At 43.4% G+C, this 14,111-nt stretch overlaps 1 protein-coding gene across 4 annotated transcripts in view; it reads right to left on the minus strand.

Annotated features, from left to right (window-relative positions):
- Positions 1-14,111, minus strand: part of ARHGEF37 (Rho guanine nucleotide exchange factor 37) — a 108,563-nt gene that overhangs the window by 84,198 nt on the left and 10,254 nt on the right. Inside the window, exon 1 of one of the 4 annotated variants that reach the window (XM_027081615.1) lies at positions 4,867-4,999. The exons of 1 other annotated variant lie outside the window; for it this stretch is intronic. The gene's annotated coding sequence lies outside the window, so the exon portion shown is untranslated. Of the gene's footprint in view, positions 1-4,637; positions 4,839-4,866; positions 5,000-14,111 lie in introns of those variants that run through there. 2 more of the 4 variants (XM_027081620.1, XM_027081614.1) reach the window with 2 other exon arrangements.

Consider the following 14,111-nt stretch of genomic DNA (forward strand, 5'->3'; position numbering starts at 1 on the left):
GCACTCCATTTGATGGCTTTGCTTTCCTCTTCTTAGCCCTAAAGAGTAACTGCAGGGGTCACTATGAAGGTTAGGAGCCTAGACCCTGGAGGCAGAAAACTTGATTTCAAATTCTGATTCTGCGATCAATCAGCTGGCTTTCCTGGGATAATTATATAACCTTCCTTATAAGGTTGTTATAAGATTTCATATGATAATCCATGTAAAGTGTATAGCAGAGTGTCTGCTACGTGGTGAGCTTTCAATAATGGTAGCTGTTGTTTTTGTTACTATTACTGTTAAACTGGAAAGAGTAGCATGACCGTGGATCAGAGGGATGAAGTTGTCTAAGGACACTTGGCTGATCATATTCAAGCAGATGGTGAGAATAGTTAATCATGATGATAATAATAAGTAATACGAACTACACAGCAGAGCCTAACTGACAATGCAGCTAATAACAAAGAAGTGGAGCTGAGAGATGGAGAGACCATGAGACTAAGCCCTGATGGCATTACTTAATCCAACCATGATGGAGACTGATTCCCTTCGGATTTTTTTTTTTTAATGTGAGCTAACACATTTTCATTCCCCACCCCACTTTGGCCTAAACCACTCTGAGTTGGGTTTCTGCCACTTGATTAAAACAGATGGTCTATCAGCCCTTGGAAAGACCATCTGTCTATGAAACAGACATCACTGAGAGCCAGCATAGGTTAACAGAAAAAAGACAAACAGGTCATGCCAGACTATCCTCATTCCCTTAATGAAAGCTGACTAGATCAGTAGATCAAAGGAATACCACAGGCTAGTGTAACTGGACTAGGAAGGTACTGCTGGTCTCTCGTGACATCCTTACGAATAAGGAATAAGATGAGGTAATGGAATAAGATGTGGCGATGGGGAAGCAATAGGACAATAATATGGACTAAAAACTGATAAAATACCAAATTCAAAGAGTGTTGGTCAGTGTCAACCTCTGGGATCTGCCCTGTTTCATTAAGGATAGCCATTAGTTCTTTCGGTGCTTCCCATCTCTAAGACCACCTGAACCTAAATCTCCACCATTTTTCTCCTGAATCAGCACAACAGCCTCCTGACTGGATGCATACACAGCACCAGAGTGGTCATTCAAAAACATAAAATTGACTGCTTTATTCCTCTGTCGAAACCCAGACAAGTCTTCCCTGAAAGTCATCCCCCTTCCAAAGAACCACTCCTTTCCCCCAATAATTATGTTTCCTATTCAATTTGTTTTACTGGTTCATTCAATAGAGCAGAAGCTCCACAAGGGCAAAGACCATGTTTCTTACATTCATCAACGTATCACCTAGTGTCTACTCTAGATCTAGCACATAGTAGGTGATCAATTAATTGAATTAATGAATGAATGGCACAGATGAACACTGGCAGAATAGTGATCAAATTGCCAATGACACTGTTACAAGTGGAGTTAGACACACAACTCTTGGAAGCCACAACAAAGTTTGAGGTCAGCTAAGAGACAGAAACTCCCCTTGAATTTTATATAACTGTAATTATATAGTATGTACACTTTTGTCTGGCTTCTTCCTTTCAACAAAATTATTTTGTCATTCATCCATGTTGTAGCATGTATCAATAGTTCATTACTTTTTATTGCTGTGTAGTATTATATTATATAAATATACCACAGTTTATCTATGCACTGGATAAAAAATTGGTTGCTTCCTGTTTCTCAATTACAATAAAGCTGGACCTAGGAATGCAATGCTTATTTTTCATTTCTTTTTTTTTTTTTAGGAATGCAATGTTTAGATCACAGATAGGTATATACTTTTAAAAGAAAATGTCATACTTTTAAAAAGTGGTTGTACCATTTTACTTTCCCACCAACAGTGTATGAGTTCCGGCAACCTGGTCAACACTTGAAGTGTACACTTGATGTACACTTGATGTAGCCAGTCTTTGTATGAAGTTTTATCTGCTTGTGGTTTTAATGTGCATTTCCCCAATGATTAATGATCTTGAACATCTTTTCAAGTGCTTATTTGCCACCAATATATTCTCTTTGGACATCATGGGTTTTATGTTTGTTTGCTTAAATTACAAAGGAGGACTTCCCTCTGCCCTTCCACTGCAAGGGGCGTGGGTTCAATCCCCCGTTGGGGAAATAAGATTCTACATGTCATGTGGCACAGCCAAAAAAAAAAATTACAAAAGAGGCTCTCACTGATTACATAACTAGACAAACAATACAGAAATGTATAAATAATTAATAGTCTCCTACCCCCCAACACACACATAGGCAACCAGAGGTGCACAAGAACCACCAGGAGCACTTATCAGGCATGCAAATTCTTGCCCCCACTCTTGGAAGATTCTGATTCAGTAGGTCACAGATGGGGCATTTTGACAAGCCCCTAGGTGATTCTGACACAAGCGATCTGTAGATTTCTTAAGAAAGTCTGCTCTTACTATTGTCCTCCTAAGGAATAGTTGAAGGAATGAAGACAGTGAGTCTGGAGAGGCAAACGCACGGAAGGGGTACACGGACTGCCTTCAAATAAGTAAGAGCCTTTGTCTAAGAGAATGACTGTGTGTGCTCTGTGTTGTCCCATGGAACACCAAGAGTTTGGAACCTAAAGATCAAATCAAAAAAAACTTTCTGGGCTTCCCTGGTGGCGCAGTGGTTGGGGGTCCGCCTGCCGATGCAGGGGACGCGGGTTTGTGCCCCGGTCCGGGAAGATCCCACATGCCACGGAGCGGCTGAGCCCGTGAGCCATGGCCGCTGAGCCTGCGCGTCAGGAGCCTGTGCTCCGCAATGGGAGAGGCCACAACGGTGAGAGGCCCGCGTACTGCAAAAAAAAAAACAACTTTCTAAGAGAGCTATTGTGAAACAAATTTAGGCAACAGAGCTAGCAAGGAAAGGAATGTGCCAAAATCACCAAGCTTGCAGAAAAAGGACTTCTCTGGGTTGAGAAATGACTGTTTGAGGTTACGAAGACAGAGGGCAAAAGACGTTCCAGACATACACATACACATTCTCTCTTTCTTTCTCTCTCTGAGGAAAAACTGCCCCTTATAAATACACAGAGAGGAATGTAACCACCAGACAGGTAGTGTGTGTCTTAACCCAAATTAAATAACAGCTATTTGCCCTAAGCCATATTTCCCTGTCTCTATTGGCAAGGCCTAAAATGGTAGGGAAAGGAGACAACACAGTATTTGGTAAGGGCAGTTCCTTTTATAGATAAGTAGGCCTGCCCAGGCCCTCTCCTCATAATTTTGGATCCATCGATTTTAAAGAGCTTAAGCCTGTCAGTAAGCAACAGGCTTTGGACAATTAAGCTCAACAAATGCCATTTTGCTTCAGTTACAGCACCCAAAACACCCCCCCTCCCTAATCAGTTAAATAAAAAGCCATTTATTTGTTCTAGAACAGAATCAACCAAGGCACTGTTTACCACAGCAAGCTGCTGATCCAAGAGGGATATGAGCCAACTGCCAAGTAACTCCTGTACCCTGGCAGAAACTCAGCTGAGCCTCCATCTGTGGGCAAGATTAGGGAGGCGCCCAGGTTCCCATGTATGTCCTTCTCTTTCCTCTCATTTACAACTATACAGATGCTGGCTCCATTCAAAAGGGGCATGTGAGGCCCAATAATCTGTCCTTGTTAGAATGTCTGGTAGTTTCTACTTTCAGCATTTGACCCAGGGTCAAATATTGAGTGTTGGGCATTATTCTAAATAGGTGCACTCTTATTTAGGTTACTATCACCAAGGTATGTGCAGCCGCTTATAAGTCATAATAGGGCTGACTTTATATTTGCATGTTTTAAATTTTTAAATTTTTTTTTCTTTTATTTCGGATACAGCCCAACTTCCCGCAGGTCATCACTCTTTCTTAACTGGCATGGCTTTGACTCACTGGTTTGTGTGCGCCAGCCCTTCTATTGAGCACCTACTACGAGCGGGGCACTGGGCTCAACGTTCATCTGTAGTCCGACAACAACATGAAAGACGAAGCAATCTTACCTCAAGTTTACAAAGAAAACTGGGCCTTGGAGAGGTTAAAAAGTATGTCCAAAATCAGGCAGCTAGGGGCGTCGGAAGCTGTCTGAACTCAGAGCAGGAACTCATTCCTTCACCCGCCTCCCTTTACAGGAGCAAATAAACTGCTCCGAAACAGCGCAGCCTGAGTGCCAGCCTTCAGTCATTCCTTACAGCAGGAATGCTTCATCCTGCTGTCAAATCGGAAACTGTGCAAGATTATGTATGAACCCTGGGGAGGGGACCCAGACTTTTAAGGAGTCAGTGATCCCAAGAAGGTTAAGAGCCAGCACCTAGGCAGGCTGTCAGCTTCCCAATTCTCTAAGTTCCTGGCGCTCGCTGTCCAGGGAGCAGTGCGGCAGGGGTCATAAGTTCTGGCTTCCAGTCCCAGTCTTGGCACTACTTCTCTGAGGGCTGTTGGCCCAGGCACCTCACCTATGGACCACAGATTTCCTTTCTCTTTTCCCCTGGCCTTGACTCCCTATTTATAATTATACTTTCCTTGTCAAGAATTTTTTTTAACCATTGTTTGTATTATTCCATTGTTTTAACGTATATGGAGTCATTAAAAAGTCGCCCCCAATGCTACACTGAAGCAGAGGGATAAACAATGACAGGCCAGCTTACCTCTCCGGGCCTCAGTTTTCCACCTGTAAACTGACCCGCTTGCATCAGCTGGATCAGGTTGCTTGCATTCCCAGTAGACTCAAGACACAAAGCTAGCTACCGAGCAACCCGGACCGGCGTCGTCGCTCCAGCGCTCCTCCAACCTCCCTTTCCGGATCTGATCAGCAGCTGTTTTCCCGCGACCCTCCCTGGCCCTATCCTGCCGGCCCAATCACCCGGGCAGACTCACCGCTCGCGCAGGGTGCCAGCTGCCGGAAGGAGCTCGACCGCCCCGGCGATTGCGCAGCCAGGGAAAGAAAGGCGCCGGTCTCCCGGCCCCACGCCGCGCTGTGACCTGCGCGCGCTGTTCCTAGGGAGGACGCGGGCGGGCGCGGCTCTGCCCACGCTGCGTATGTGCGTGTGCCGAGAGGGCGCGGCCCCGGCTCTCGCCTTTGTTAATTGTCCAACTGGAGGCAGGTTGTTTTCCACTGGACGCTCCCTGCAGTGAGTCCCAGCCGGGGTGGCCCGGCGACTGCAGCAACTGCCGTGCGCTGGCCCGCAGCCAGCGCGAAGCCTTGCAAGTGGGTGTCAATGCTGCGCCCGGTGACCCACCTACCCGCGACTTCTCATTTAGGCACCTACTCCTCCCTCGGGCTACTCAGCACCAAAACAGGGACCGGCAGTTAGGCCATCCGGTGGGAATGTTGACCCCAGGATCCCTGAATATCTGTGCTCCTTCCAGAATCACCAAACTTTAGGGCTGGACCTTGATTTTAATTCTGAGTGCCGGCTGCCCAGGATTTCTGGGTTCCTATCCTAGCTCTCTTGGGAGCCCTGTGCGCAATCTTAGATAAATCTGCCAGTCTCCCTGCACCCCAGTTGCCTTTTCTATGACTCAGAGTAGTGAGTGGGACTCTGTTCTAGGCACCAAGTATTCAGCAGTCAACATAACAGACAAGGTCCCTGCCCCCTTGGGGCGTGTCTGATAATGAACACACACTTGAAAGTGATCATTACGAAAAGTATAGAAAGTTTCATATCAGGGCAACCAAATCTTGTTTATGGAGTGATAAATGGACTAGATTAACTTTTCTAAATCCTCCAATTCTAATATTCATTCTTACTCTAATTATGTGAACGTTATTACTATTATTAGTGATAGCACTAGTAATATTGCTTACTCAGTGCCAGGTACTGTACTAAACATTTTATTTGTATTTCCTCATCAATCAGATTCATAACTTTTCTAACGATAGGTATACCTATTATCATCCTCATTTTAGAGAGAAAAACTGAGGCTAGAGAAATGAAAGTAACTTGCACACTGTCACACAGCTACTCAGTGACAGGACCAGTACTCAAATTCAGACTGTCTGAGGCCTCAGGATGCTTAAGCACTACTCTACATGCATAAAAATATGAAGACCAGCATGGTGTTGTATCTTGAATGTGATGGATGAGAACAGTAGAAGAGGAGGGGGTGGTTTTAGTCTGTAGAGGAGAAAAGCAAAGGAAGTTGAGAGCTTTCTTAAAGAGCTGTTCATGGATCAGACTTCACATACATGAAATTAGAGGTCACTAGCATGGGGAAAGCTATAGGGAGACAAATTGCAAATATGTAAGGAAGAACTTATCTAACAATCAGAGCATTTCAAAAATGACATCAGTTGCCTGGAGAGAGTGAGCATCCTGTCACTAAAAGTCAGCATTCAGGGCTTCCCTGATGGCTCAGTGGTTAAGAATCTACCTGCCAATGCAGGGGACACGGGTTCAAGCCCTGGTCCGGGAAGATCCCACATGCCGTGGAGCAACTAAGCCCGTGCGCCACAACTACTGAGCCTGCGTGCCTACAGCCCATGCTCCACAACAAGAGAAGCCACCGCAATGAGAAGCCCGCGAACTGCAATGAAGAGTAGCCCCCGCTCGCCGCAACTAGAGAAAAGCCAGTGCACGGCAATGAAAACCCAACACAGCCAAAAATAAATTAATTAATTAAAAAAAAAAAGTCAGCATTCAACTAGAGAGGGTTATTGGGGATGCTTCAAAGAAGAGTCATGCAAAAGTTAAAGTTTAGGTGATCTCTAAATTTCCTTCTAATTCTGAAGAGAATTTGAGTCCTAGAGTGGTTAAGTGACTTGTCCAAAGTCACCCAGGTAATGAAGACCTGACCCCCAAAACAAGTCTCACTTCTAGATCAGACTTCCTGTTTGTGGGTGCGGGTCTTGTGAGTGCTCCGCACCTCACTTTATGCTCCTTTTGTGTGTGTGTGTGAGTGAGTGAGAGAGAGAGAGAGGGAGAGAGAGAGAGAGAGAGAGAGAGAGAGAGGGAGAGAGAGACCACTTGTCCCAGGTGTCTGGAATCATCTGCTTTACCTATTTACTTTCCATTTCTAATATGTGTGTGCCCTTCTTCCTTGCTTGTGTTGAATATTCTGTGTTTTCAGACAGAAGTGTCAAACCTCCCGGGCAAATTACTATAATATAGGGGTTCAAGAGGAAGTGGAGTCCCTGCTTCCCTGGAGTACAATTTATTTCATAAGTTAAGGAAAAGGAGAAAAGCTAGATGATATTTTTATTTGAAACTGATGTTTCTTTGATTCTATTTTAGGACTATGGGTTATCTTGAGTTAAATTTCTAATGCACTGGCACTAATTCCCCATCTTTCATCCTAGTCACAAATATTTTGATAAGCAGAAATCTAGTTGTCAGCTTCAAAAGAGGCATTCTTTTCTCAGGGCTCTGGAGAGCTACTTGTTTGTTTTGACTGGAAACCTCTAACAAAGGAATCCAATTGCCTTTTGGGATTGATTTCTAGAACATTTACAAAGAAATGGATATCACCTTGTCCCCAGTGACACTAACTCAAAGATAAAAAGAGTTCCCCTTCACTTCTACCCTCAACAGCGTGATCAATTTTTTAAGTTTTTAAATTTTTAAATTATTTTGGCCTCACCGCGCAGCATGTGGGATCTTCCCCAGCCAGGGGTCAAACCCGTGCCCTCTTCATTGGAAGTGCAGAGTCTTAACAACTGGACCACCAGGGAAGTCCTTAATTTATCTTTTAAGAAAATATATTTACCTCGTTCAAAATTTCAAAGTATACTGTCAAGGCTACAGCTTATTCACCTTTGGACTCCTCTCAGTGCCTGGCATATTGCCCTGTAGGTGCAATAAGTGATTATTGACTGGGTAAGTGAATGAGTGTGAATTAAGAAGTTGTGGAAGATAGAGAATAGTTCATTTAGGGTGGGGCAGCAGATATTGTCCCTGAGGTGCATGGGCTTAAAGGAAACCTAGACAGAACTCCCAGACCAGGTGAACATTTGACCATGACTTTATCCAGAGATCTGTACTAAAAGCAGCAACATCAGACTCTTTTGGGTTGAGCATTACCTAAAGACTATGTACTAGCCAGTCTTTTGGTTGTACACAACAAAATCCGATTTTAGTTAACTGAAGCAGAAAAGGAATTTATTCAAAGAGTATCAGGGAGCTCAAAGAATCAATGCAGACTAGAAAACCAGGCTAAGAATACAGGAAGCACCAACGTAGGCTGGGTGGCCAGACCCAAAGAGGAAACCACGCCATAGGAAGGATGCTGCTGCTGGACACTGGCAATGCCCTGGGGATTGGGTGCCATAGCTGACCCAGCTGCCATCACTGCCACCAGATACTGAATACCACCACTTCCAGAGTAAATTTTACACATTGCCTGCTTCTCTCTCTCTCTTTTTTTTAATGTATTTATTTTATTTATTTTTGGCTGCATTGGGTCTTTGTTGCTGTGTGTGGGCTTTCTCTAGTGGCAGTGAGCGGGGGCTACTCTTTGTTGCGGTGCACGGGCTTCTCATTGCAGTGACTTTTGTTGCAGAGCACGGGCTCTAGGAGCCCAGGCTTCAGTAGTTGTGGCACGTGGGCTCAGTAGTTGTGGCTCGTGGGCTCTGGAGCGCAGGCTCAGTAGTTGTGGCGCGTGGGCTTAGTTGCTCCGTGGCATGTGGGATCTTCCCAGACCAGGGCTCGAACCCGTGTCCCCTGCATTGGCAGGCGGATTCTTAACCACTGGCGCCACCATGGAAGCCCTGCCTGCTTCTCCTGACCCCTATCTCCAGAATCACAATCCTGGACGGATGGGCTAATCAGTCATGCTTGGGTCCCAAGCAGTCAACAATCAGGAAAGACTGATACCAGGGCCTTTTGGCTTCCATGAGTGAGATGTAGGGGCCTGCCTCACACCGTGGCCTGTTCCCCAAATTTATAAAGGCAATTTGGAGGCTGGACAGCCAGGAATATGACAAATGTCCACTATAAAGTCTTCTAATAATCTATAGGCCAAAACTGAAAGAATTAGGGCTTCCCTGGTGGCGCAGTGATTGAGGGTCCGCCTGCCGATGCACGGGACGCGGGTTTGTGCCCCGGTCCGGGAGGATCCCGCGTGCTGCGGAGCGGCTGGGCCCGTGGGCCATGGCCGCTGGGCCTGTGCGTCCGGAGCCTGTGCTCTGCAACGGGAGAGGCCACAGCGGTGAGAGGCCCGCGTACCGCAAAAACTGAAACAAAACCAAAAAAAATACCAAAAAAACACCAAAAAACCCTGAAAGAATTAAAGAGTATAATCTGTGTAAAATGCTTAATACAGCACCTGAGCTGAACTCTCAAAACCAGAAGAGGTGGCTGTCATACTTATTACTCAACTTGTTAAAATTTTAGCTAGTCAGAGAACTTCTTTACAGTAACAATATTTTCTTCCCAAGCATCTCCTTTTATTTCTTATTGGAATCACTTATAATTGCAGAGTTGAGCAAAGAAAGGTTGCAAAGGGGTAAACTGTGTCAGAAGTGTACTTAGCAGCACAGTGGGGACAGTGCCATGAGCATAATAAATCCAATTTATTTTTCTGATAAATTTTTAAGAAGACTGCCTACCTCTTTTAGAGTCTCAGTCTTGGGATCATATCTATTTTTTAATTTAATTCTATGAAATTTACCACTCTAATTTCTACAGTAATACTAAAAATAGGTGCTACTTACTGAGTACCTAATACATACCAGAAATTTTTCATGGATTATTTCTAATAGTGATAGTCATCCTATATTATAGATATTATTTGCATTTTACAGATGAGGAAACTGAAGCTCAGAGAGATGAAGTAACCTGTCCAAGAGTACACGGCTCATAGGTGATAAGTGCATAACCAACTACTACTACTCCATATTTTCTCTCATATGGTTGCTTTCTCCAAAGATTCCCATCACCATTTTTTTAAAATTCTACTAAGTCCAAATGTATGTTTCTTGAATCATTTATTCATTCTGAGATTTTAAATTGTCAGAAAGACAAGTCAAGAAATTATTGGTTGCTGGGTCTTTAGCAGAATTAAACTTTTATCAGATAACAGGCTAGTGTAGTAACCTCATTAGCAACATATAAAAAATTTTATATCAAGAGTGTCTGCTTTATTGAGCCCATATTGTAAGCCAGATACTCTGCTAGTCAGCCCTAAAAGAAAAGTATTACCATCTTCTTTTTACAAATGAGAAACCTGAGATTTAGAGAGATTCAGAAACTTGCCAGGGGCCTTGCTGCTAGAAGTGGCAGAACTGGGACTGCAACCTCAGCAGTATGACTCCAAAGCCTGCATTTCTTCCAGTGTGTCATACCACCTCTGGGCCAGTTTGCTAATTTGTATTGAGAAACACCACTTAGTATTGATACTTCTTTTGTTTCTCTCCCTTCCTGGCTTCCAGAGGCTTCCCTGTGGGTTCCTGGCTCTTTGCATGTATAATAACCCTTCTAAGGACAAAGCTGTTCTCTCTCCCTTCCAGGTTTTCTGGCTCTTTCATCCCGTGGGCAAGACCACAACCTCCCCACACAGATCCGGCCTTGAGCTCTGGAATAGTCCTGTTCTTAATCTGTAGAAATATGTGGAGCCTTGGCTATGAAGCTTAGGAGAGTCCCTCTAAGTCTACTTTGCTGGAACTCCATCACTGATTAAGTGCCTTAGTTCTAGTAATTGGTTTTAACCCATTACCATCATGATTTGTTAGCCAAGTTTAGGGGAACTTACTTTGCTTCTACTGTACTCCTTGTATTAGTCAGTACCCCTTTGGTTCTAGTGCCAGAAATCCAGCTCATCCAGAAGCTATAATGTCTATCAGAAGAAAAGACCATCTCTGCCTGTGTGTCTGTTCAAGAGATCAAACCCTCCAAAAAGCTGTCCAGCAGACTTCTTCTATATCATTGACTAGAATAGCATGTCCATATCTAACCATACCTAAACCAATCACTGACTGGCTTAGATGAATGAACATTCAACATTGGGCCAGCTCCCTTCTGAAGCATATAGTCATGTAGCCTTGACAAAATTGGAGTCTTACTGGGAAAGAGGAAAAATAAGGGGGAATATTCTTGGGTAGGCAGCCAACAGTATCTGCTGTAGGAGGAAGAGAGCAATTCTACAGGGAGCTTGGGGAGCCAAAGATAATGTAACCCGTCCTACTGAGTCTTTAAAGAGAATTTTTACCAAGCAGATAGGCATAGAAAGTTACGCCAGGTAGAAAGGACTACATGCAAAGGCATAACAATATGCAACTACCCTGTGTTTTTCAGAGACTGCAATCACTTCATTGTAACTGGACTGAATGATATACATTGGAGTGTGCAGTGACAGACAGGCTCCAGATCATGCAAGGCATGTACGCCACGCTAAGGAATTTATACTTTACCTGTAGGCGATGAGGGAGTCACTGAGGAATGGGGATAGCATGATATTATTAGAATTTTAGAAAGATCATCTGTCCAGAGAATGGAAAATGGATCCCAGAAGGAAATAAGGCTGGAGGGTGAGAGACCAGTTAGAAAATTGTACTTTTCAGACAGGGGAGAGATTATAGGCTTCAGATTAAGGCTGCAGTAGTAGTGAAGTAGAGGGCAGGAGGGTAAGAGTAAAATGCTAAAGAAATATCTATAGAATTTGAGGACACCTACAGGATGTGAGGATGGAGGGCCTATGCTGACTCTGAGATTTATGTTTTGGGTAACTAGGTGGATGCTGGTAGCCTTCATTAAAGAAAAATCATCCTAGGGGACTTCCCTGGTGGCACAGTGGTTAAGAATCCGCCTGCCAATGCAGGGGACATGGGTTCAAGCCCTGGTCTGGGAAGATCCCACATGCCACGGAGCAACTAAGTCCGTGCGCTACAACTATTGAGCCTGCACTCTACAGCCCACGAGCCACAACTGCTGAGCCTGCAGGCCACAACTACTGAAGCCTGCATGCCTAGAGCCTGTGCTCGACAACAAAAGAAGCCACTGCAATGAGCACGCGCGCGGCAACGAAGAGTAGCCCCCGTTCACTGCAACTAGAGAACACCCGTGTGCAGCAACAAAGACCCAACGCAGCCAAAAATAAATAAATAAATAAATTTATAAAAAAACAAAAAAAGAAAAAGAAAAAGCTCCTAGAGAAGGAAAGGTTTGGGGACAAGTAATACAACCAGTTTGGGACTAGCTGACCCCTGTGGCTTATCCAAGTAGAGGTGTCCAGTGGGAAGATAGATGTAAGGTTCTGGGAGACAGAAGTTTGGCTTGGCAATATAGATTTGGGGATCACTGACATATCTACTGTACAGGGAGCTGTAAGAGTGAATGAGATCACCCTGGGAAAACAGGAAAGACATAAAAAGAAGAAGCCTAAGGACAAAGACCTGGTGAACACAGCCAAGCGGCAGGCAGAGAAAAGGAAGCCAGCAAAAAAGACTGAGAAAGAACAGTCAGATAAAGCTGGGAGGAGAGCTGGACTTTTATTAAACTTCCTTATGAACAACTTTCTTCAACTGCTGTGTTTCACCTGGTGTGTTTCACACCACCAACTCCTTTCAACTGGTGTATTTCACACCACCAAGTAAAACTACAGTTGAAATATTTGACCAGTACCTTTTCAAATATTGTTTGAATTATTGGAATATCAGATTTTTATTCATTGGTTTTTTGTTGGATGTACCCTCTGTCAGGTCAAAGCAATGCTTTCCTGGAAACTGCATGAGAAAGAAGTCTAGTGAGAAAAGGAAACTCCCTCTCCTGCAGTATGCATTCACCACCCTGGAGTATAGCCTCAAGGTCTTACTGCCACGTATTTAAAAATCAGCAATTGGGTGGGCAAGGGTATAACCAATTAGTAAGAGTGTGAGTTGACAAAACCTTTTTGACTCAGGAATTTCACTTCTATTAATTTATCCTATAGAAATCTACACACAAGTGCACAAAGATACATGCATATTGCTGTGGTTTGTGACTTCTAAAAAATCAAAGTGAAGGGATAGAAACAGCTCAAAAACTATCAGCAGGGGATAGTTAAATAAATTCCAGTATGTCCACACCATGGAATACTACACAACCAATTAAAAGAACAAGGTTTATCTCAAGGTACAGACATGTGGAGAAGTCCATGTTATAGATATAATATATTGTTAACTGAAAAAAGGCAGGTTTCAGAGCCATATGCTGAATATGTACATATGTAAATCTACATTATACATACATATATTCCATTCAATCATTCAACGGCTATTATTGAGGCAGGCACTGAGCTGGGGATACATTAGTGAATAAGACAAAGAAAGTTCCTGTCTCATTAAGCAAATGTTCTAGTGAAGGAATTAAGTCAATAAAAGTTATATATATATATATATATATATATATATATACATATATATAAATGCTGTGAAGGAAAATAAAGTAGGGTAAAGAGCTGAAAAGTAACTAGGCATGGTAAGCAGGTGAGTGTACGGGGCTGTTTTAAATAATTTGGTCACGAAAAATGTTTCTAAGGAGAGAACATTTTAGCAGTGACCTGAATAAAGTGAATGAGCGTATTAGAGTTTTCCAGAGAAAAAGAACCAACAGGATGTGTGTGTGTGTGTGTATGTGTGAGAGAGAGAGACAGACAGAGAGAGAGAGAGAGAGAGAGAGAAAGAGAGACAGAGAGATTTATTTTAAGGAATTAGCTCATGTGATTGTGAAAGCTGGTAAATTCAAAATCTGCAGGGTAGGCCAGCAAGCTAAGATCCAGGGAAGAGTTGCAAAGAGTTCCAAAGGCTGTCTGCTAGAATTCCCTCTTGCTTGGGAGAAGTCAGTCTTTGTTTTATTAAGACCTTCAAATGACTAGATGAAGCCCACCCATATTATGGAGGGTATTTTGCTTTACTCAAAGTCCATCTACTTAAATGTTAATTTCATCCAAAAAATACCTTCATAAAAACACCCAGAATGTTTGACCAAACATTTGGGCATTATGGCCCAGCTGAGATGACACATAAAATTTATAATCACAAGTTCATCCCTTGTTAACTTGGCACGCATATGCATCTCCTTAAACCATACCTGGTCTCCAAATAAAGACAATAACAAGGTCATACTTCCACCTACCATGACACAACCATCTTGTATACAATTGAAAACACACTAACTCTTTCCCCAGAGAGGAAACAAAGTCCTTGGGTG

This window comes from Aethalodelphis obliquidens, unplaced genomic scaffold (genome assembly GCF_003676395.1).
Source record: "Aethalodelphis obliquidens isolate GAN/ISIS:26980383/991018 unplaced genomic scaffold, ASM367639v1 scaffold45, whole genome shotgun sequence".
NCBI lineage: Eukaryota > Metazoa > Chordata > Mammalia > Artiodactyla > Delphinidae > Aethalodelphis > Aethalodelphis obliquidens.